Consider the following 21,389-nt stretch of genomic DNA (forward strand, 5'->3'; position numbering starts at 1 on the left):
TTACCTAAGTTCAGGGGACAAGTCAGAATCAGGGAGAACTCTCCAAGTACGAAAACGAGCTTTCACGACTGAAGTGCAGAAAAATCAAGCAAAGAGTGTGCCTTATTTTTTTGCTTCTCAATATTAAATTATTTCAGATGAAAACTGCAATGTTCCTGCCTGATTTAAAAACAGCAACAACTGGTCTGGACCCCACATAATTCATTCTGGGTAAGAAGAATGCAATCTGTTTCCTTTTAAACCTTCTGAAACCTTTCTCCCCGTTCCCCTGCCAGCTAAGTCCCTCCTTTCCTCAGGGTTTCTGTCTCAGCCTTGGAATTAGGGTAACTGTTGCCACAAAAAGGAAAGATACTTCTGCCTGATGAAATCAATGAGAAAACCTCATGTTAACGTCAGTCGTGCCACAACTTTCTAAAAAGAATTTAATAAGAACGTAACTAAATGTTATGACTGAGGCAAAGCAAAGCAGGCTGTTTCCTTCCCATGCTTGAAACTGTGGAACAGATATAGCTTACATAAACCTGAACCCTTCGCTAGAATGAACACAGGGTTCAGACTGAAGCTTTGTTTCCTCAGGATCAATATTTGAAACCGGGTTCTTTGCTGTGTGGTGTCCAAATCAAGGTAATGTGGAGGCACTATCCTGAAACAGCCAGGAAATCCTGCACTTCTTTCCTCTTCCTTTTAAGTTAGGCCTTTGGTAAGGGCAGCGTAGGTTAGGATTTGTAGTTTTGAGAACACGGGGTGAGTGCATTCACAAAATGGCTGCCATGAAAGGCATGTTCATTCATGAAAAGATGGCTACTGACCAGGGCGGGCTCCAGACATTTTGGTGCCCTGGCAAAGCCATACTCTGGCGCCCCCTGTGGTTTGGCTTATCTTCCGATTTTGTTAGGAATTTCAAAAAGGCACGCTCTTGTTTCTTTTTTTCTTCCAGTTTTTGAAATTACACTTACAATTTTCAGCCCTGGACCCTTCTTTTTTCTTTTTCAGACATTTTCACCCTATTTACTCTGAATCACAGTAAATAATTTTAATTACATCAGTACCCACTGTGGTCATATGGCAACAATTCTGCGAAGTTATATTTAACCCTCGAGTGGGTGTGCTGGTGCGCAGTGTGCACCATTACTCCTTTTCTGGGTATAACTTTGATAAGCTGATAGTCACATGATTTATTCATTCGGTACCTTCCTATCAGCCCTTTGTCTTGCTTTAATATTATCAGGTTCCTGAGGTCCTTAGCTGTAATAATTTTTTTTTTTTGGTGACTTGCAATGCCTCATTGGTGTGCTGTTCACTACCAGTTGACCTACTTAGTAGGTAAATATTTTCAAAAAGTGTAGAAAGAAAAAGTTCTAAAGCAACAAGGAAAGAGGATCAGATTTTACACTCATAATGTGTATTTTGGAGCCAGTTTGATCTAGTGGTTAAGAGAGCCAGTTTGGGCTAGTGGTTAAGGCTCCAGGCTAGAAACCAGGAGGCTGTGAATTCTAGTCCTGCCTTAGGTGTGAAAGCCGGCTGGGTGACTCTGGACCAGTCGCTCTCTCTCAGTGCATGACATCAGGCTCAGGCGACAACCTTGTCAGTCAATTCCTAATGCAATCAACATTTGATTGATCCAAAAAAAGTGGACCCTGCACATGCAGGAAAAATGTTAGGAAGAAAAAAAACCTGTGTATGTTGGAAGTCTTTTCAATTTTGTCACTCCTTAAAATTTGACATCCTAGGTGACTGCCCAGGTTGCCTAGGCCTAGAACCAGCCCTGCACTGACAAAATGTCAGTTTTCCAGAAGGAATGCATGCTTTCCGCATGCTTTCCATCAGCCCAGCAGAATGTTTATGGGGCGCGAAGACATTGCCAGCAGTATCCATGGGGGAGTGGGGAGATTAAAAAAGTCAAGATAGCAGTCATGACTGTGTGATCTAAACCCTGTCCCTGTGTATGTACACACAACATCAACACATGTAAACAGAGGCAGGGCTTTGATAGGTTGCAACTGCCATCTTGATTTTTTTTACCCCCCACCCCGGGACACCTCTGGGCATTGCTTCAAATAAATATAATGCTTCAAATAAATATAGTGCTAGGGTATCCCATGGATACTGTACAGTAAGCCAGCTTTATATTTAGCTTTTTTACTGAAAGATTTTTTTGAAAAAAAGTCAAGTGGGGCAGGGAACCAGGTGGGAATCAATGGAAATGGTCTTAATTGTGGGCTGGGAGTTTTATTTTAGATACCGTTTGGGGAGGAACAAGGAAATAACAACAGTTATGGCGACAGTCAAAGGCTCCAAGCACTACTAATTAAAAGGCACAGTGTACCATTCCCTTTTTTTTTTTTCTTCCATGTTTAAAAGGAAAAGAAAACAGAGGAGAGAAAACAGGAGGGTTACAGATTGGAAGATGACTTCTAGAATCAGCCTAAAAAGAACAGTTACAAACTGGATCTTGTGGGATTTGGAAACTAAGTCTTAGAAAGTATGTGTAACTTGGAGAAGGGACACCTAAGGGGAGAACTGATAATTGCCTTTGGATATCTGAAGGGGTCTCATGAAGAAGCTAGAGCAGAATGCTCTCTGTTGCACAAGAGATCAGGACTAGTCCTAGTGGATGAAAATGGCAGGTAAGCATTAGGAGAAAGTTCCTAATGGCAAGAGCTACTTGACAGAGATTACCCTGAAATCTGGTGGGCTCTTCTTTGGCTGAGCTATTAAACCAGCATCTGGAAGGGCCATTTGTCAGGGATCAACAGAATTGCTTCTTGCACTGTATACCCTCCACTGATCAGGGGCTGAACTAGATGATCTTCAAGATCTCTTCCAATTCTAAAAATGTTCAGTTCCATGATTACATTTAGATTGCAAAATGGATGACAGAGCCTTACTTCAGTATTTCAATCCTGCTTGCTGTATTGGATGAAAACAAATATAGACACTTTAGAAAAGCCATTCTATTTCCAAACACTGGAATTTAATCAACCTAGGACACCATTCTTTCATGCAAATCACTAGAGACTATTTAATTATATCTTGATGGTTAAGACCCCTGGGTACATGGGTATGTAATTCGTAAAGGTTTTCTTTTCACACTAGTTTAATGTCAGTATAAATCTATTGTTTTCAATGGCGTCATACCTGACTTGTAGCAGTGCAGATAGGAGAAAAAATAATCAGGTTCTTTAATGTCCTTCCAACATTGGTTTTGGAATAACTAAGTAAATGATTCTCTGTTTATGTAATTAGTCTAATTATATCAAATTACATAATTGGTGCAATTATTTGGGATCACATAACCACCATGTATAATATACTATGGCAGAAAACCTAATACTTGCCAAACAAGTATGTATCCTGTGATCTGCCCACTTTTAAAATTATCCTACAATCCCCTCCACCTGCAAAAAATCTCAGTTGAATTGTATGCAACTTTTACAAAGTAAACTTTGCTGGTTGAATCAAGGATTTCAGATGTTGTCCTGATTGCTTTCTCTTACAAAAAACCCTAAGAATGTCACTCTTTATATTGTTCAACCTATTATCTGGGAGCTTATTGATTATTTCTGACAAAATGAGTCACAGTAGTTTGTGGAGCTGAGAAAGTAGAAAAGTAGAGCAAGTTTAAGAGGCTAAATTTACAATGTCTGAAAAGCACAGATGCATACTACAAAATATGCTGGTTTTATATTAAGTGGATTGCTTTGGCTTTCAAGAAAGTATCCTGGGAATTAGGGTTTAGCAAGAGTGCTGAGAGTATTTTCAACCATGCCTCTTTAAGAACTCTGTCTCTCCAGATGACTTCTGCTGGTGCCCTCCAGATCTGTTGGGACTTCCTAAAATCAACTCTGGCTGGCGGTTTATGAAATTGTAGTCCCAAAGGATCTGGAAAGCACTGGACTGGGAAAGATTGCCCTCAAGGCTAAGGTGCTGGGAGTCTCACACTTGTGCCAGAAGAAGGAAACAAAATTTTAGATAAACTTTCAAAGCAAGAGTGGACAATCTGTGGTACCTGCGTTGCATAAGGTCCTCTAGCACCTTTGATATTGTCTGTCACAGGTGTCCAGAAAACCCACCATCCCTTCTCCACTTGCCTTCCAATCTTGACTTGCTGTTGCTTACTTCATACTTCTTGAAAGTTCTCCTTGCAATAAACCCAGGAGCCCAGGAACCACAGAGCCTCTCAAATGTCTGCGAAAGTCAGAGATTCCAACAATATTGTGTGTGCGTACTTTCAAGTCAGTATTGATCTTTATCAACTGCCTGGACAAGTCTCTGCAGTTTTCTTAGCAGCATTTTCAGAAGTGGTTTGCCATTGCCTTCTTCCTAGGGCTGAGAGAAAATGACTGGCCAAAGTCACCCATCTGGCTTCATGGCTAAGGCAGGACTAGGACTCACAGTCTCCCTGTTTGTAGGCTGGTGCCTTTAACCACGCCATCAAACTGGCTTTGTAAAGATATTGGAAATCACAAAATTAGCCACTTCCTGTAAAGCTCCATACAGAAACTGTCTCAGCACAGAAGCTAGACCGTCTAATGCTTTGACTTTTGCATTGAGAGTATTTTAGGGCTGTTGGGGCTATAGATGCTGGGCCAGAAAATCAGGCTGCAAGGTGGATAGGTTAGGAAGAGTAAGCAACACTTAATCTTCTGTTTGCAGCAGTTTTACAGGTAAAGCTATCCTTCTGCAAGTGCAGTCATATATGCATGTGTTGTCCCCAACAGTGAAAATGTTTCTCATCTCTGTTGTAAAGCAGGGCTAACTCTGGTGGTATCTCAAAGCTGTTCAAGCTGTACTTTATTTAATTGCCCAACTTGCTTCCAGTTCTCATTAGTCTGGACACAAGTTTTCTCATGGACAAAGAATCATTATGAAAGCGGTTAAAGTTTATGTGGTAGCAGATAAGCTCCTGACAAGCAGCAGGATTTGAAGCATTGCCTATGGCATGATCAGTAGCCACCCTCCTGTTCTAAACAGATTTTTTTTTTTTTTTTGCACCTCAAGGAAGAACATCCAGAATGAACTGTTTCCATTGACTTGTGTTAGTATCTCAAAGCCTTTAGGAGAAATGGCTCACAAGATTTGCTGTACTTGCACTGCAAACAAGAACCTCCTCCTGTATGAAGTAAAAAAAAGTGCAGTTTAATAAGTTGAGGTAAGGGGCTCATAAGGCACATTCAGCAGAAGGGCTATAGCAGGGATAGTTGTGGGAATGCTGTTGATGTAATGTACTCTGATCTCAGCAAAGCCTTTAACAAAGACTCTCTTGATATCCTCATTAATGAAATGGTAAAATATGAGCTAGGTGATATAACTCTTCAATGGATTCAAAATCGACTGAATGACTGCATTCAGAGAGGACTCATAAATAGCTCCATATCAGCCTGGAGAATGTTATTGAGAAGATTGCCATAGGGCTCTATGCCGTTCAACATTGAAATCTGTGTTTCTCAACCTTGGCAACTTTAAGCTGTGTGGACTTCAACTCCCAGAATTCCCCAGCCAGCATGCTGGGAGTTGAAATCCACACAGCTTAAAGTTGCCAAGGTTGAGAAACACTGATGTCAATTAATAACTGGGATGAAGGAAGTGAGAGGATGGTTATTAAATCTGCAGATGACTCAAAGCTAAGAGGAGTAACTAACTCTTTAGAAGAGAAAGAGAGGATTCAGAAAGATCTAGTCAGTCTTAAGCAAATAAAGCTATATTTAATAGACATGCAAAGTAATTTGGGAAGACAAAAATGAAAGGAACAAGTATAGGATGGGGGAGACCTGGTTGGCAGCAGTACATATGAAAAGGAATCTGGGTGTTTTAGTAGATGAGAAGTGGTTCATGAGCCAGCAGTGTGATACACTTGCTAAAATGGCAAATGCTGTTTTGGGATACCAAGAATATATTCAGATCATGGAAAATAACTCTGCCATGTTTAGTCCCCTCTTGGAATACAGTGTCCAGTTTTGAGCACTCCAACCTAAAAAAAGATATTTACAAAGTGGAGCAAGTTCAGAGCAGGACTATGGTGGAAGGACTGGAAGCCAAGTTCTATGAGGAATGGTGAAAGGATCTGGGTATATTTAGTTTACAGAGGCAATTGAGGGGAGATATAGCAGTTTTCAAATATCTAATGGGTTGTCATATAGAGGAAAGAGAGGCTCCTTCCAATTCTATGATTCAAATTATGAATACAATAGCATAATTCCAGGCTGTCCAACATAAAGTATAATTGAATAAAGTGTGAATAAAGTCCAACATGAAGTATAATTGAATAAAAGAGCAGGAGTATGGCTCTTGAGTTAGTTCCTTAAATTAAGATGCCAGGAAAGTCCAGCAAAAGTATTGTGTGATTCACTCCATACCTCTTCTACTTTTTGCCTAGTGACTGATGATCCAATCGGCACCAGCCATGAGCTTCCAGGCACTGATACGTACTCTAGTCTATGCTATTGTGGAATGGGAATGAGCAATTAGCACAATGTTTGCTATTTTTATGGGCTTTCATCACAAATCTTTGGGTATCTTAACTTTGTTTAAACTGGTTTATGTTTGATATTGGATGATTTAAGAAAATATTTGAAATTTCAAGGACCTTATTTTAGTCTCCTCTGATTAAAGTGGGATATTGTTCAGCAATCTCATTAGATTTAACAATCTGTTACTTTTGCAACTGAATTCAGAATCCAAATGGGAGCATGAGGTAGGTTCTCCTCACATAGTTAGCTGAACTAGTGACTGTATCTTTGGTCATCGCTGATTATTTAACAGTTGTTCATCCAAATCCTAGAGTTATAAGAAAAAATATCTGTAGAGAAACAAGAACATTCAGTTTTTGATCTGCTCTTGGTGTTAATAGCCCAAAATCCAGAAAACTACTGCAAGGGCAAGAACTAATGCATGCATAATATTAAAAGTTATTATACCAGAAATCCATTCTGCTAGATTTAACTTACTACAGTTAACAGATTCTCTGAAAGTATAATTTGTCTGTTAACAAAAATTTGGTCTTCAGATTTTTTTTTAACCAACTTAAAATGCTTCAGGAAGAGGTGCTATATTTAGGTATTATAATATTGCTAGGTAGACATTTTCATAACATTTAATTATACCCCCCCTCCCCGCAAACTGTGTAGTAAGCTGGATAAATACATAATTAGAGAGTGTTTCAACATGTATTATACCTCATGATACTTCTCTATCAGCTTTTTTTCACCTTTCCAAACTGTATCACTGTTGTATTTATTTCATTCTGGCAAATGAGTTTTAATCAAATGTGCTGAAGGATTTAGCAAAAGATCATCTCATTTTCAGTGTGGAATCAGGTGTGGCCATAGCAATGCATGTCTTACTAACAAGGAAATGTTCATTTGGACACTGGCCACTAAATCACAGCTTTACCTCCACAACCCTTGAATGCGTGTGCTTCCTCCTTTCTCCTTTGATGCTGTTTTGAGGGAATTGGAAGCTATTTCATTTTCAGTTAACTTTGTTTATTCCCATGTCTTGAACTGTGGTTAATCTTAACTGGGTTGGAAGGTAGGGTGGGCAATGGCTTTCAATTAGGTGCCATAACTGTAAAAAATGAATGAGGATCATAGGTAGAAAGACTGTATTTCAGTGAATCTGGCATAATCATACAAGCTAGGTCACATATGTCTGAGTTTAGGAGGTAAAAGTTCCCAGTATACAAGGCAAGATTTGTAAGTGCCTTGATGACCTCATTTCTATTCAAATGTTGAGAAATCTTTGATCATTTCTAAATCAATTCTGTGCAAGTTCCAACATCTCCAGCTTTTCTTGGATATCTGCCCAGAGAACTGTCGTTATTGGGTAAACTGAAAAGAAAACAAATTTCTATTGGGGATTTTGAATGTAACTGATGAATACAGATAATAATTTATCAGATGGTAACTCAGTCATCTGTATTGTCCTGCCAAGTGATGAAAAAAATCTTTCCACAATTCTTCATCTGTTAGAGAATCAAGTAGTGGAAGGCTAACTTTCTCTTCAGTATGTGGTAGACAATAAAAACAGCAAGTTTAGCATGTGGTCCAGTGATAAATGGTTACGGAAGATGAAGATTAGGACATGTATGAGAATGATATAAAAATGTGTGCTTCATTATGAAAACAAACTGCTTAACATTTTTTGATAAAGCCTCATTTGACTTACCATGAATTTTGAAGCCTCTTTTCTGCAACATTATCACCAAAAGCTTTAAAACAAAATTATGACAGGCTGCTGCAGATCCATTAAAATCAGTCATTGTATTTCAGTTCAGTGTTCAATTTTTAATTTTCATTAGCTGTTCAATTTATATGAAATGTATGGTAAATAGCTAGTCAAGCAAAGGGTACCCAGGTATCTTATTAAAATGGTGGATCCAGTGTGTGGAGGACATGGGGGCAGGAGGGGCAGAATTGTAATGCCAGGCTTGCTCTTAAACTGCTTTCTCTCTGGGATAAGAAATCGCTTGGACACACATAGAGTCCTCTCCATTACACACGTTCATTGTTGTGGATTTGTGAATGGCACTAGGGACTCTCCAGTTTCTTAAAATTGTTTCAGTGTTGAAATTCCTTTTCTTATTCTTCACAAACTGCTAAAATGTCCTGCTGCAAGTTTAGCAGTATTTTGATAAATTTTTCTGCTCACCATCAACAGGTTTCATTGAAACTAACTCCCTGACTGTATTTCATCTAAGAGGCAATACAAAGAAAAGCTGAAAATCAATACATATACTGTAAATTAAGAACTGTCAAGCAATCCATTCAGGAATCAGCTGCAACTCTTCTTTCTTTCAGTGGAGCTTGCACAGAATAATCTTGCTAATTGTGTCGGTCATTTTTAGAAGGAGACAAAATATTTTCAAGATACTATCCCAAAGGAATACCTCTCCTGACTGCAAGTATTAATTGCTACTTGAAGGACAATTGGGTTAATTGAGGGCAGGACATTAGTCCGGAGATTTAAGCTTATCTCTGAATTCCCTGAACTTTATAGGTTTATGTCTGATTCTGAGCAGACCCACAGGGTGCTTTTTTGGTGGATTAGCTGGACCTACCTGGAAACAGTCCCATCCCTGGTACCAACTGGACAGCACAAAGCTTTTCTTTTCTTTCCCCATGTGCTTCTAATTCCTCTTATCTCCTTGCTTCTGCTAAACCAAATAGCTCTGAAGCAGGAATTATCATTGGGTACATGTCAAGATGGGTGGAGAGCACCCTTGTCCAAGGGGATTTGGAAGGCTCACAAGCATGTCATAAACTGACTTTGAAAAACACATCCCTCTGCAGTGGGATGGTTTGTGTCATCTTTTTTCTAGGCTTCCCTTATTTTATCTGGGGTATTAGTTTAAAAACAGGAATGTACACAGGCCAGCACTAATGAGACAATGAACTTACATGACCTAATGTCTTATCCATCTTAAGACCTGACTTTCTATATCAGTATTCAACCCTTAGAGCACACTGAATCTGTACCGGCACAAGAGTACAGCTTGTTCTCTCATCCTGGTAGGGTCCTTGCTTTACTATCCTTTCTCACCAGCACATTATTTTTCCATGTTCATAGTGGGGTTCTTTTCTTAGTCATCTGGAAGCATTCCAAAATGTTATTCCTGCTCACTCTTTGCCACAGCCTGAAATGATACAATCCAGGAACAGCTTAATCATCTGATTTTACTAAATGTTGAAACTTGCTTTGATAGAGTAAATTCAATTCAATCTAATAGCATATGGGTTCTGCAAAAAGAGACTTCAACTGCAAGAATTTACACGGTAGTCTAAGCACAGCAGAGTCAAATATGATGTTTTCCAAAACTTCTGGAGTGTTAGCATAAGCTAATTCAGCTTATCCTGCAATGTTGGCTTACTGTAAATTACACAGTGGTTTAGATTTCCAGTATGAATTGTGGTTAAATGTGTAGATGCAATTAACTTCTTTTGTTTGTGCATCATGATATATATGTTCATGGAATCTTACTTTTGTGCATCATGATATATATGTTCATGGAATCTTACAGAAGATAGTGATTGGATTTGTACACTATGTTAAATCATGCTTGTTTTACCATTGTTTACTGTAGAAACCACAAATGTCTAGTGACATTGCTATATATTCCATTAGTATGTATAAATAATAACTTGAGGATGGGATGAGATGCCTGTCTACTTTTCAGGTGAATCTAAAACTATGCTGTTTCTTCTCAATGGTTGCAAAGGTAAAACTAGGCTATTGTAATAACCTGAAAACTCATTTGAACCTGAACAGAGCTGTTTGTGGAACTGGGAAAAACAGATGTGAACTTGAAGCCCAAACCCATCAAAGGTTCTGCAGAGCTTAGATTTTGGAGGAAGAAAAAGCTGTCAATAGAAGTGCTTGGTATCTTAGGTGGAACCTGACCATTATCATTAAAAGGAGATTATTCAGCCTCTCCCAGCTCCACAACAAACAGCTCTAACCTGGGGAAAATATCACCACCACCATCAATATGTACCCTTTCCTTTGGCCACTCTAAATCTTTGGGGTAGCAGAGATTTGGAGAGATTTGTTTATTCCTGGCTGGGTCATACCATTCAACCAGAAAAATTTAGGAGAGGCCAAAAGAAATTAATCCTTTAGTTTCCCCCACTGCAGGATGGTCTGCATCCTGGAACACAAGGGATACATAGACATCTCCCTCCTGTTTTATCTCCACCCTTTCAGCCTAATCACTGAGAGATTGGCCCAAAGTCACCTAGTAAGCCTCAAGGCTGAATGGAGGTTTGAAACTGAGTCTGCCCAGTCCTCATCAACTTTCTGGAAATAAGGTCACATGGGTCTCCTTTTAATGATAATAATTGACACCTTGGTGATTATTAGTTAATATATTAATTGACACTTGCTAACAAATGTTGTATGACTGTAAAGTTCTAAAATGAACCATAGACCTGACTGAGTCTAGTCTAATTTGAAATGAGATTATCCTCTTTTTCCTTCCTTTTAAGAGCATTGTGTGAGAGTAATGTTTGACAACAGTTTGTTGATACTGAAACAATATGGCTGTTTTCATCCTATTTTTTTTTAAACAGTTTAACCAACATTGGAAAGGATCCTTTGAAAGAATATTAACAGCAAAATGCTCTAAAGACAACAATGTAAGCAGCCAAATAATGTTTGTTGTCTCTGAGCATATTATTTCGAACTGCTTTCTTTTAGACCAAGCCTTCAGAACAGCCTAAAAATCAGCTTTAAATATTGCATACATCCACAAGCTATGGCACCTTTCGAAAGTATTGAATATATAAAGTTCTTTAAAAAGTTTGTGGGCTACCTTTTAAAATATCCCTTTCAGATGTGACCAATAGGGACCAATATAAGAAAGGAAGACAACCTGAAGTACAGAAAAATGCCTGTTAGAAGTTCCTTTGATCTTTCCAACCCTCACTAAAAGAAACTCCTCAGGCTGTACCACTAGATTTTTATTGGGTTTGCCGGGCATTGCGAATGGTTGGCTGGGTCTCTCTTCCTCATGGTATTTCTGTGGCTGCTTCATTGGCTCCCCATTCATCCAGCCGTTCATTGGCTATCCAGTGAATCTTATCCCTTCTCTTTTCTGTTCGTAGAACTGCCTTATTATTTCAAATGTTTGATAGAATGCTAAAGACATTTTTGTTTAACATGGACTAAGTGGGTGGTAAAACATCACTTACAGATGAGCTGTCATTAACTGATTTCTTTTGCCCTAAGGGTGGTCATTTTTTAGACCGAAAGGACTGTTTTATATATGGGTTATGTGAGATGCTGCTGAAAGTTCATTTCACTGAGAAATACAGGGTTTCTAAGTGCTGGGTTCTATAGTGAATAAACACTGGCTTTGGCTCCATTCCTGGAGGGCACTGAAGATTATGAGCAAGTACCCTTGCCCCTTCTCCCATATGACGCTCGTTGTCTGGAGGATTAGAATGCCCCAACAGTGTCACTATCTTTATCATGCCATGAATTTGGAGAGCAAGGCTAAGTACATGGTTTATCTTCAAAAGAAGTCAAGCTTAGAAGGTGAACTGAACTTCAGTCCCGTCCAACCTATTCCTGTCTAAGCCACATTCTGAAAGAAACCTCAGAACAATATCGCACTTTAATTGGCTATTAAAGTTATTAGTAAGATAGGAAATAAATGGATAAACTACACTGAAACACTTCAAAAATAATTCAGTAAATACATATGAATATTTATAGGTTAATCAGCATTTTATTTGCATATTTGTCCTATTTCAAGCTTCACCCCATTGTGTAGCAATGCTCTGTGATGTTCCCTTTTAAATTATGTCTGCCTGCAATTGTTTTTTGGGGGGCTGGTGTGATGCAGAATATTAGCCATAAAATTACCTGGATTTATTCTTGAACAGGCAATGTCAAGTATTTCTAAGGAATTGTCACATGTGGTCTAAGAAGTAAATTTCATAAATAAAATAGGCATTGGGAAGAAAAGTGTATTCAGTCATCATTACAAATAATTTTCATCTTTGTTTTGACAAGGGGCCAAACTTGCTTATGTTTATGATTTTTCAAAAATGCATAGGAAATGAAGGTATTTGTTGCCACAAAAACAAGACGTTTTGCATTAACTTTTAACAATAAGTTGTTGGAATATCAGCTAATGCACCTAAGTGGTAGAAGTCCTGCTGATACATCGCAATGTAACTTGCTGTCCCGTGTTGATAGCTGTTTGTGCCCAGATAGGATACCACTTGCATTGTTATCTTTGTGTTGTCTTTGCTACTGCTTTGGTTTGGATTGTCACTCCCTCCTTCTTCTCCAGACAATAAAGGAGGGAACTCTTCATGTGTAAATAAGTAATAACCATAGCTTTTAGTAGACTAACCAGTCGTGTGTCTGTGTAAGCACTGTAGAGTTGGCAGCTGTTTCTTAGGCAGGAATCTGGCTCATATTTATGAGCTCTGCAGTGGGAAAAAGAACGTGCCTTATCATATCAGTTTGACCTTGCTGTTGCAATCCATTACCACTGTGCCCCCCCCCCCCGTTGATTATGGTGTAGGATTAAAGATAGTATGAATATCATGGTTGGGTGAAGATGTTTGAGTGGCTGCAATCTCTGATCATTTTTACCAAATCGTATTGAGGGTATGGTTTGGGTAAAAAAATGTCCATTTACAGTAATCTTTTACCATCTTTATTTAACCCAGAAATAAGGGGGCATGTGATCAATACCAGGGATCGTTCTGTCCTATGGATGGTATCCCCATGTATCAATGTCACATGTTAAATAATTTACTACAACATGTGTTAAGTTTCAAAATGCTTGCTTGCAGAAGTTTGGATTTCTACATGTATATAATACACTAAAGTATGCAATTGAGTGTTGCCCCCATAGTGGCTTTTTCAAATATGAAATTGCCTTTTTTTTTTTTTTGGTCAAGAAGAAAAATGCTTGAACAGATACTGTATCTGAATGCATGGTGAGAAGAGTTCTAAAGACAGAGACTTCAGCAGGCCACATGGCTGTGAATCTACCTCAGCCTTTACAGGAGATCTAAACATGCTTGTTGGCATTAATTTGCCAAATGTTTGCAGGTATAGTATTATAATCAGTTTCAAACGCAACTGTTGTAGGCCTTCCATCTGAAGACCTAAAGCTAACAGTCTGAAATATCAGCGACTGTTACTCTGGCCAAGTTTGACTGATTTCTATGTAAAATGCTTTTGCATGGACACACTAGAACTTGCCAATTTCCTTTTCCTTTTCATGTTACTTCTGATACTGGATTTTGGATACCTAAGACTGACTTTTTAGTGGATACAAGATGCTATGGGGAGAAAAAGAAGATATAAACTGTCATGGTGGAAGAAGAACATATAAGACCACCTGATTACAGAAAACTGTTTTTACTTATCCAAAATATTACATAATGGAGTTTAAAATTAGTGCCACTTAACTATGTATTAAATCTGAAACTCAGAAATAAATATATGATTTCCCTAACGTGATCTTTTGCTGCCAAAACACTACATTTGTAATGACAAATAAGCAATGATCCATACCTGTCCAATGTACTAAGTAACTATGTAAAGCAGTAGATTAAATTTCTTCTAAGTACACAATTGCCCTATATTGTGATCTTTGGTGGTAATGATAATTTCTTTAGGTTATATCTGCATTAAATCCCATTTTAATAACTAGTAGCAGTTTGAAACATTTCACCCACAACCTGATATGAAAATGAACAAGGGTAGATTGGGGTAAAACATATGCTTTGCTTGCAGAATATCCCAAGTCCAACCTTTAGTATCTCCAGAAATTATGAGTAAAAGCCTTGTCTTATACCATAAATTACATATTATATCTGGGCTGAAGAACTCCAGACAACCAGTAGAAGGTAGCAAACAGATACAGAAAACTCTATCTCTTTGCTGCCAACTAATGGTTATCTAGAATTTCGCAGCCTGGATGTGGTATGCCTGATCATGGAGAACTACTGAAAGTCAATTTTAATGAAATTGAGAGATCTGATAAAAATAGAAGACAGGTGCTACGTTTTTCATCATCATCATCATCATCATCATCATCATCATCATCATCATCATCATCATCCAGCAGCAAAAATACTAATACAACAAATACTTAACTGCAGCCTAAATCGTGGCATTCATGATTGACAAGGCATCTTCAAGGACCTTCTAGATGCTATTGCTTCCAATTCCTTTATGATGTAAGATACCTGGGATCAGTGTCAGAAAAAGTTGGGTCAAAGATTAAAAGTACATTATGGTCAAGATCTACAGCTGGCCAAGAATGACACAGTACTAGCGAAACACAGAACATTTTTTCATCAGAAACCAGAAAAAAAGCCTTACGTGAAAGTTGCTCTTTTTTATTTTGACTTTCATCTCCCTATATAACAGCACATATTTACTGAGCACTGCCCAAAGTATATTTTGCCAGGCACTGCTATTTCCTTAAGAGGGAATTCTATTGACATGAGTAAACAACAAGGATTCTTGCCTTGGATTAATATCATGGGATCCTGTATTGACAATATAGTCACAGGGCAAACAACTGAAAACATGTAGCTAAAATTTGGCTAATTTGGGAAATTTCTAAAAAATATGGCATTGCATGTCCCAACCACCTGACAGAAAATAGTTTCTGCAGCCACTATGCAAGCAAAATAGTTTCTGCAGCCACTATGCAAGCAACTATTATTTGTGAATAATAGTTAATTATGATACAGTTTTTATTATCAATGGGGGCAGAAACTAGATCCTTGTAAAATGGCTTCTTCATCTTTTCCACTAAAACCAAAATATTTACATGCTTGGATCCCATCAGAACTGCCCCCACAAAGAGGATCTAAAGATCACAGGTCTCACTGAATGTGGGTTTTGCCTGTTTTATGAAAGTTTTATATCATTTTGAAAGTGAATTACAGCATAAAATACAGTCATCTCCTCCCTAGCCAGAGAGTGATATATATAGGAGGTATGTATTGCATACACCATATTTGCATGTTGTAATGTCTTAAATAAGTATAAAGTGAGCACTTATACCCTCACATCTAATGCCTATAGAAAAGCTTGGCTGCACACATTATAGGTAAAGTTTTCTAACCATGTACATTAAATTTATTAAACTTCATAATTTGGTAACTTTAACAAGTTTATTTATAAGAACTATGGATTGCACTGATTGCTATACTTTAGAATGGCCAAGAAACAAGACTTGGGTCATATGAAAAGATGAGTCTTTGTGGATTGATGCAGGTTTGATTTTTAAAATTGTACATTCTCCCATATGAGTGCCTTGCCATAATTTTTTAAAATGTGTGTGTGGGGTGTGTGTGTGGAACATTTTACAGGAATCAAAACCCCTGTGCAGGCCTCCACCCTTCATTGTAGGGGAAAGAGGAATTCCATGTATGATGGGAGTGAGAGGGTCTTCCCTTGCTATCCCTACCTTTCAGTTACGTTTCTTTTTCCCAACCCTGCCTCCTTTCGAGCACTGGAATAAAAAGGCCTCTCCAAAAAGAGCTTTGCACACATTGGGCTGCTTTGTATTATACCAGGTCATTGGTCAGGCAACATGTGGCACCATGGGATTTCAGAATTGCTTTGATTATGCCCCAAGTGTCTGTTTGGAAAGGAAGACCGAAGCCGAGCATTGTAGAAGAGGGAGAGAAGGGGTGTCATAGAACTGAATTCCTCTTGCCTCAGCCTTCCAGTCTCCACACAAGATTGATAGAGAGATCTGTGCCAGTCACCCTGGAGGAATGGACTGTTACTCAATTAGTAAACTCAGACGAGAGATGTAATTTTCTTGTCATTAGCCCACACTTTAAAATTGTAATTGGTGCCAGCCTGAGCTGTTTTTAATATGTAATGCACTTTGCGTGTATCTTCTGTAATGAGAAGAGTGATTAAGAAAGTTATAACAAATATTTCTCATGGTGTATGTAGGCTTTTTTTCCCCTTCCAAATTAACTTTCTGAAACAATTTCAAACACATTCTGAACCTTCTGGCCCTATGCATAAGAATGAAGCAGAGTTAGTTTAGCAATAGTCTCTCCCTGCCTATTCTCTGTGAAAATCACCAGTGAATGAAGTATTTTGATTTCTATTGTTCAATTATGATACTTCAAAAATGAGAGGTGACTAAAATTAAAAACTGGATAGCATATTGTACATGGAGAACAACTATAGAATTAGATTATTATGATGTGAAGAATTAGTTAATTACACATTGACACATCCCATGGCTCACAGAAAAAAAGTCACACCTTTGTCCTTTCTTTATTAATTAGTGGTGCTGCAGAGTTGTGACACGCTAAAGCTGCACACCTGGGCCATAATAAATTAAGGGGCCACTGCAAACATTATGGATATTAAATTTGCTGAAAACCACGAGATTTTCTGGCATGCCATCCAGCCTCCACTGATTGTTGAAATGATTGATGGACAACATCAATCTGCTATGGCCTGGACAACAAACTCCAAATGAGGTTGGGAAGCCACAAGGAACCAATCAGTTTTGCCTTGCCTCTGCCCTCCCATCTCCTAATCATTTTGGGACTTGAGTGGTTCCAGGCCAATGGCCCCACATTGTGAGGTCCATGGGAGCCATCACATCTGGGACCCTCTGCTGCAAATCTCATGTCACCTCTGTTCCAAAGACTGTGGTTGCCAAACACACAGAAGAACTCCCCCAGAGTTTGCTCAGAAAGTATAAGGAATGTGTGTATGTATTCTATGGGAAGGAGGGTAACCAGCTACTCCTGCATCAGCTGATCATTGTCCCATAGATTTGGTTCCAAGTGCCAAAATCATGATGGGCCAAATTTACCCTCTGTCAGAGCAAAAGTTAGCGGCCCTTTGGGACTTCATCAACAAGTATCTGTGGAGGGAATTTATATTCATCTTCACCTGCCCCTGCCCCTGTCCTATTTGTCAAAAAGAAATTGGACAAACTGAAATTATATAATGACTACCACCAGCTAAACCTGATTATAATCAGGAATTGCTACTCCCAGCTGCTAATCCCAGAATATTTGGAGTGTTTACAGAATGCCTGAATGCCCACCAAACTCAACCTGTGGCAGCAGTGCAACCTGGTCAAATCTGTGATGGCTATAAATGGAAGACCATGTTCTACACCTGGTATGGCCATTTTGAATGGTCATGCCATTTGGCTTATTCAAAGCTCTGGTGGTGTTCCAGAAATCCATGAATGATGTCATCAGAGACCTTTTTGATATCATCATTTACTTGGATACATGCTCATCTAATTCATGAACCTCATAGTGTATGAGAACATATACGCACTGTGCTGCAATGCCTCTGAGAGAGCTAGTTGTTTGCCAAATTGATATAAATGCAAGTTTAAGGAAACTACCATTGATTCCTTGGGTCATCACATTTCTCCTGCTGCATTGCCATGGATATAGCCATGGTGGAAGCATTCTAAACCTAGCAACCACTGTGCAAGGCCAAAGATGTTCAACATCTGCTTGTCTTTTGAAATGACTACAAAGGATTTATACCTGGCTTTGCACACTTCACAGTGCTGCTGGCCCATCTCCTATGAAAAAAAAGACTAAGTTTGTGTCAGATAAGGCTCACCAAGGCTTTCAAAGCCCTAAAGACCTCCTTTTCCTCTGAGGCCATTCTGCATCATCTGGTCACCTGATTGCTATGGGGTGGCTATGCCATGATAGCACATTAATTAGTCACTTTAGTTTCTTCAAGATCCTACACCTGGTCTTGAAGAATGTTTGGTGGCTATAAGTTTATAAGCTGACATAAATCAATACACTGCCTTCTACCTGATGTGTAGATAGGCATAGAATATTCCCAGTAAGCGGTCAGGTCTTCTGTTTCCTCTGCCTACACTAATAAGGCCTCAGATCACCATCTTCTTGGACTTCATTACTGATTTATCTAAATCCAAAGGAGACACATCATCTTGACCTTGTGTATAATGGCTCATATTTTGCTGTGTTAGGGTTTGTTGATAGCTTAAGACATAGTCCAGCTATTTACAAAACATCTTCTGCTTACATGGACTTCTGAACCATCTGATTTCCAGCTGCAGCCCACAATTCATTGCCAGGTTTTGACAGGCACTGTTTAAGAGCCTCAGTGTCAAGATTCATCTCTCAATAGCATATTATCCCCAGTTAGATAGTTAGCCTGAACTAGTGAACAGGATTATGGAGCAGTACTTAAGGTGCTTTGTCAGTTTCCAGAACAATTAGATGGAACGTCTGGCTTTTGCAGAAGCTACCTACAACAACTCACAACATACGTCTACACTGTTTACAGGTTCCATCAGTAGTTTCCCCCATTGACACAACCAGTATCCTCTATTCCAGCCACAGATAGCCTTCTTCAGGAACTACAAGCAATCCATCAAGTCCTCCAGGACAGCTTCAGAAGGCCAAGGAAATCCACAAAAACTTTGCTGATTGACATTGACAGCCTGGGACTTCCTTGGCATGAGGGGACTTGGTATGGATGTCTAGGAAGCACCTGCAATACAACAGCTATAAAAACCACTAGACCACTAGTTCCTAGATCCATTTCATGTAGAAGCTGTAGTCAACCTAGGGGTGTACTGGATCAAGCTTCTACCCAGCCTCAAAGTACACCCCATGTTTCACCATTCCTTACTGGTCCCTGTTGCTCCCATAATCCCACATCGTCTTCACACCTGCTCTACCACCAGACTTTGTCCAAGGTAAACCCAAATATGAAGTGGCACATATTTTGGACTCTTGCCACCATACATATTTGATTGGAGGGGCTATGGGTTAAAAGAATGCATATGGGAAGGCACAGTCCATGTTCATGCTCTGCAGTTAGTGCAACATTTTCATCACTGCTAACTCCAGAAGCCGAAATTTCTGGTCATGAGGTAACTGAGTATCATCATATTAATAATACTTCACCCTGTGCCATTGAATGACCTCACTCAGCAGCTTCACATAGACGTTAAACAGAAGTGGAGAGAGAAAAAGCCCTGAGGCACTCCACATAAGAGGAGCTGTAGGCAAAATCTCCCAGCCCCCCCACCTCCATGTACACCAACTGGAACTGACCCCAGAGGAAGGGGGAGAACCAGCATAATACGATGTCCCCAACTCTGACTCCTTGATCTGTAGTTGGGAAGAAGCTCCCAACCACCTTGAACCTACAAAATGCTCAGTGTGGCAATAGAACAGTTGCTACATGTGTACACCTCAGGCCAAACTCTGGAACAAATCTTATATTATGATTTCACCAGTTTGTATCCACTTGTGAACAGCCACAACAAAAATACCTGAAAGGTCATCTGCAAATAATCTATCAAAATTTGGGGGACATGCATCAGTATTTTGGACTTGCTAAAGTTAAAATGTGAGAGACAATTTGGTGTAGTGGGTAAAGGCTAGAAACTGGGAGGGTCTGAGTTCTAGTCCTGCCTTATGCATGAAGCCGGCTGGGCGATTTTGGGTGAATCACTCTCTCTCAGCCCTAGGAAGAAGGCAAGGGCAATGGGGCCTGACTGAATGTTGCTTTAGAGAAGGGATACAGAATTGCTGAAATCTATGACGTCTGTAATTTTAACAGAATGGCAAGCACAATACATTTAAAATATATCAAAATGCATCTCAGACACCAGCAGGGAGCCAGTGGGTACCCTGACTGGTCAAAACGGAACAGGATAAAGACCACTATATTCAGGATTACGAGAAGGAGGAAGGCATCCGCTTACGACATGAGCGCATCAAAGCGAACCATAGCAAAAGAAAGAATTCTAAGCTCTTTTAAACACACTGTGGGATAAGCTTGGGCACAGCACCAACCGTGCAACTGCATCCATAGCGATAAGCCCAGAGTAATTGTTCAAGTATCTTTCTATGCCTCACTATGAAGTTCCTTCATGTGAGTTTATGGACACAGAGACAGCCATGGTGAAATGGAAAACTGCCGAATAACACCTCACCAAACCACGTGTATTCATTACTGCAGCTTCCACATGGCTGGAATTGTGCAGGTTCCTGGAGGTTTGAGACAACAGTTATGCCTGTATCGTGACACTGATTCAGTCTTCTTTTTCCACAGGGAAGGGATATGGAGACCACCATTCAGTGATTATGTTGGGCAACTGGCAAGTGAGATCCCACCAAAAACCCAAATCAATGAATTTGATTCAGAATGGATGGGTGTGCTTCATGGCATGGGGCCAGGTTATCTGAGGGACTGCCTCTCCCTGCTTACATCTGCCTGTCCCATCAGATCCAGCAGAAGAGTTGGGTTGTGGGTCTCGTCTATTAGGAAATTATACTTGGTGGGCCTGAGGAGGTGGGTCTTCTCTGCCGTGAGATCCTGAGGTGGCTCCCTTGCTAATCTAATCTCTTGTGAGCTTAATGCCTTTTAAACTTTTTAATAATGATTTTTTGACATGTTTTATTGTTTTATATCTTTGTTGTACACTGCCCAGAGTCACTTCTTGTGAGATGGGCAGCTGTATATATTTGATATATAAATAAAATAAATAAATATAATGGGGACTTGAAATGGTCTGGAGACTGTGTCAATAAACGACTTATTCACTCACTCTTATAATGGGAAAGCAGCGCTGAAGGTGAAGGGGTTTATACTGAACAGCACTAATTGTGATAACGTGACATTTGAGAGATTGAAAGATTTGGTGAATACTTGCAACTTCTCTGAGGAGTAAGAGAGAGTGGTGGAGCAGCCTGGGATTGTTAGGCTTAAGAAACAGAGGGTGCTAGAAACTCAGGTATTTTAAAACACTCTGCAGAGTGGAATGCCTGTGAGTGGGGCTGCAGTCACAAATCACCTGGATGAAGAGATGTGTACCATTCAAAGTTCATCAAGCAGATCATCAGGCACCC

At 39.4% G+C, this 21,389-nt stretch overlaps 1 long non-coding RNA gene across 2 annotated transcripts; it reads left to right on the forward strand.

Annotated features, from left to right (window-relative positions):
* On the forward strand, positions 1-20,963 carry LOC112540577 (uncharacterized). 2 transcript variants are annotated; one of them, XR_003084666.2, is made up of 3 exons: positions 1-210; positions 5,002-5,152; positions 20,593-20,963. It is a non-coding gene; the product is annotated as an uncharacterized LOC112540577 (long non-coding RNA). The 2 variants fall into 2 exon arrangements; XR_003084667.2 differs by lacking the exon at positions 20,593-20,963 and adding an exon at positions 13,777-14,028.
* The last annotated feature ends 426 nt before the right edge of the window (positions 20,964-21,389 follow it).

Source organism: Python bivittatus, unplaced genomic scaffold (assembly GCF_059951505.1).
Source record: "Python bivittatus isolate LINGU-HERP-01145 unplaced genomic scaffold, Pbiv_v1 ctg000480_np1212, whole genome shotgun sequence".
Lineage (NCBI taxonomy): Eukaryota > Metazoa > Chordata > Lepidosauria > Squamata > Pythonidae > Python > Python bivittatus.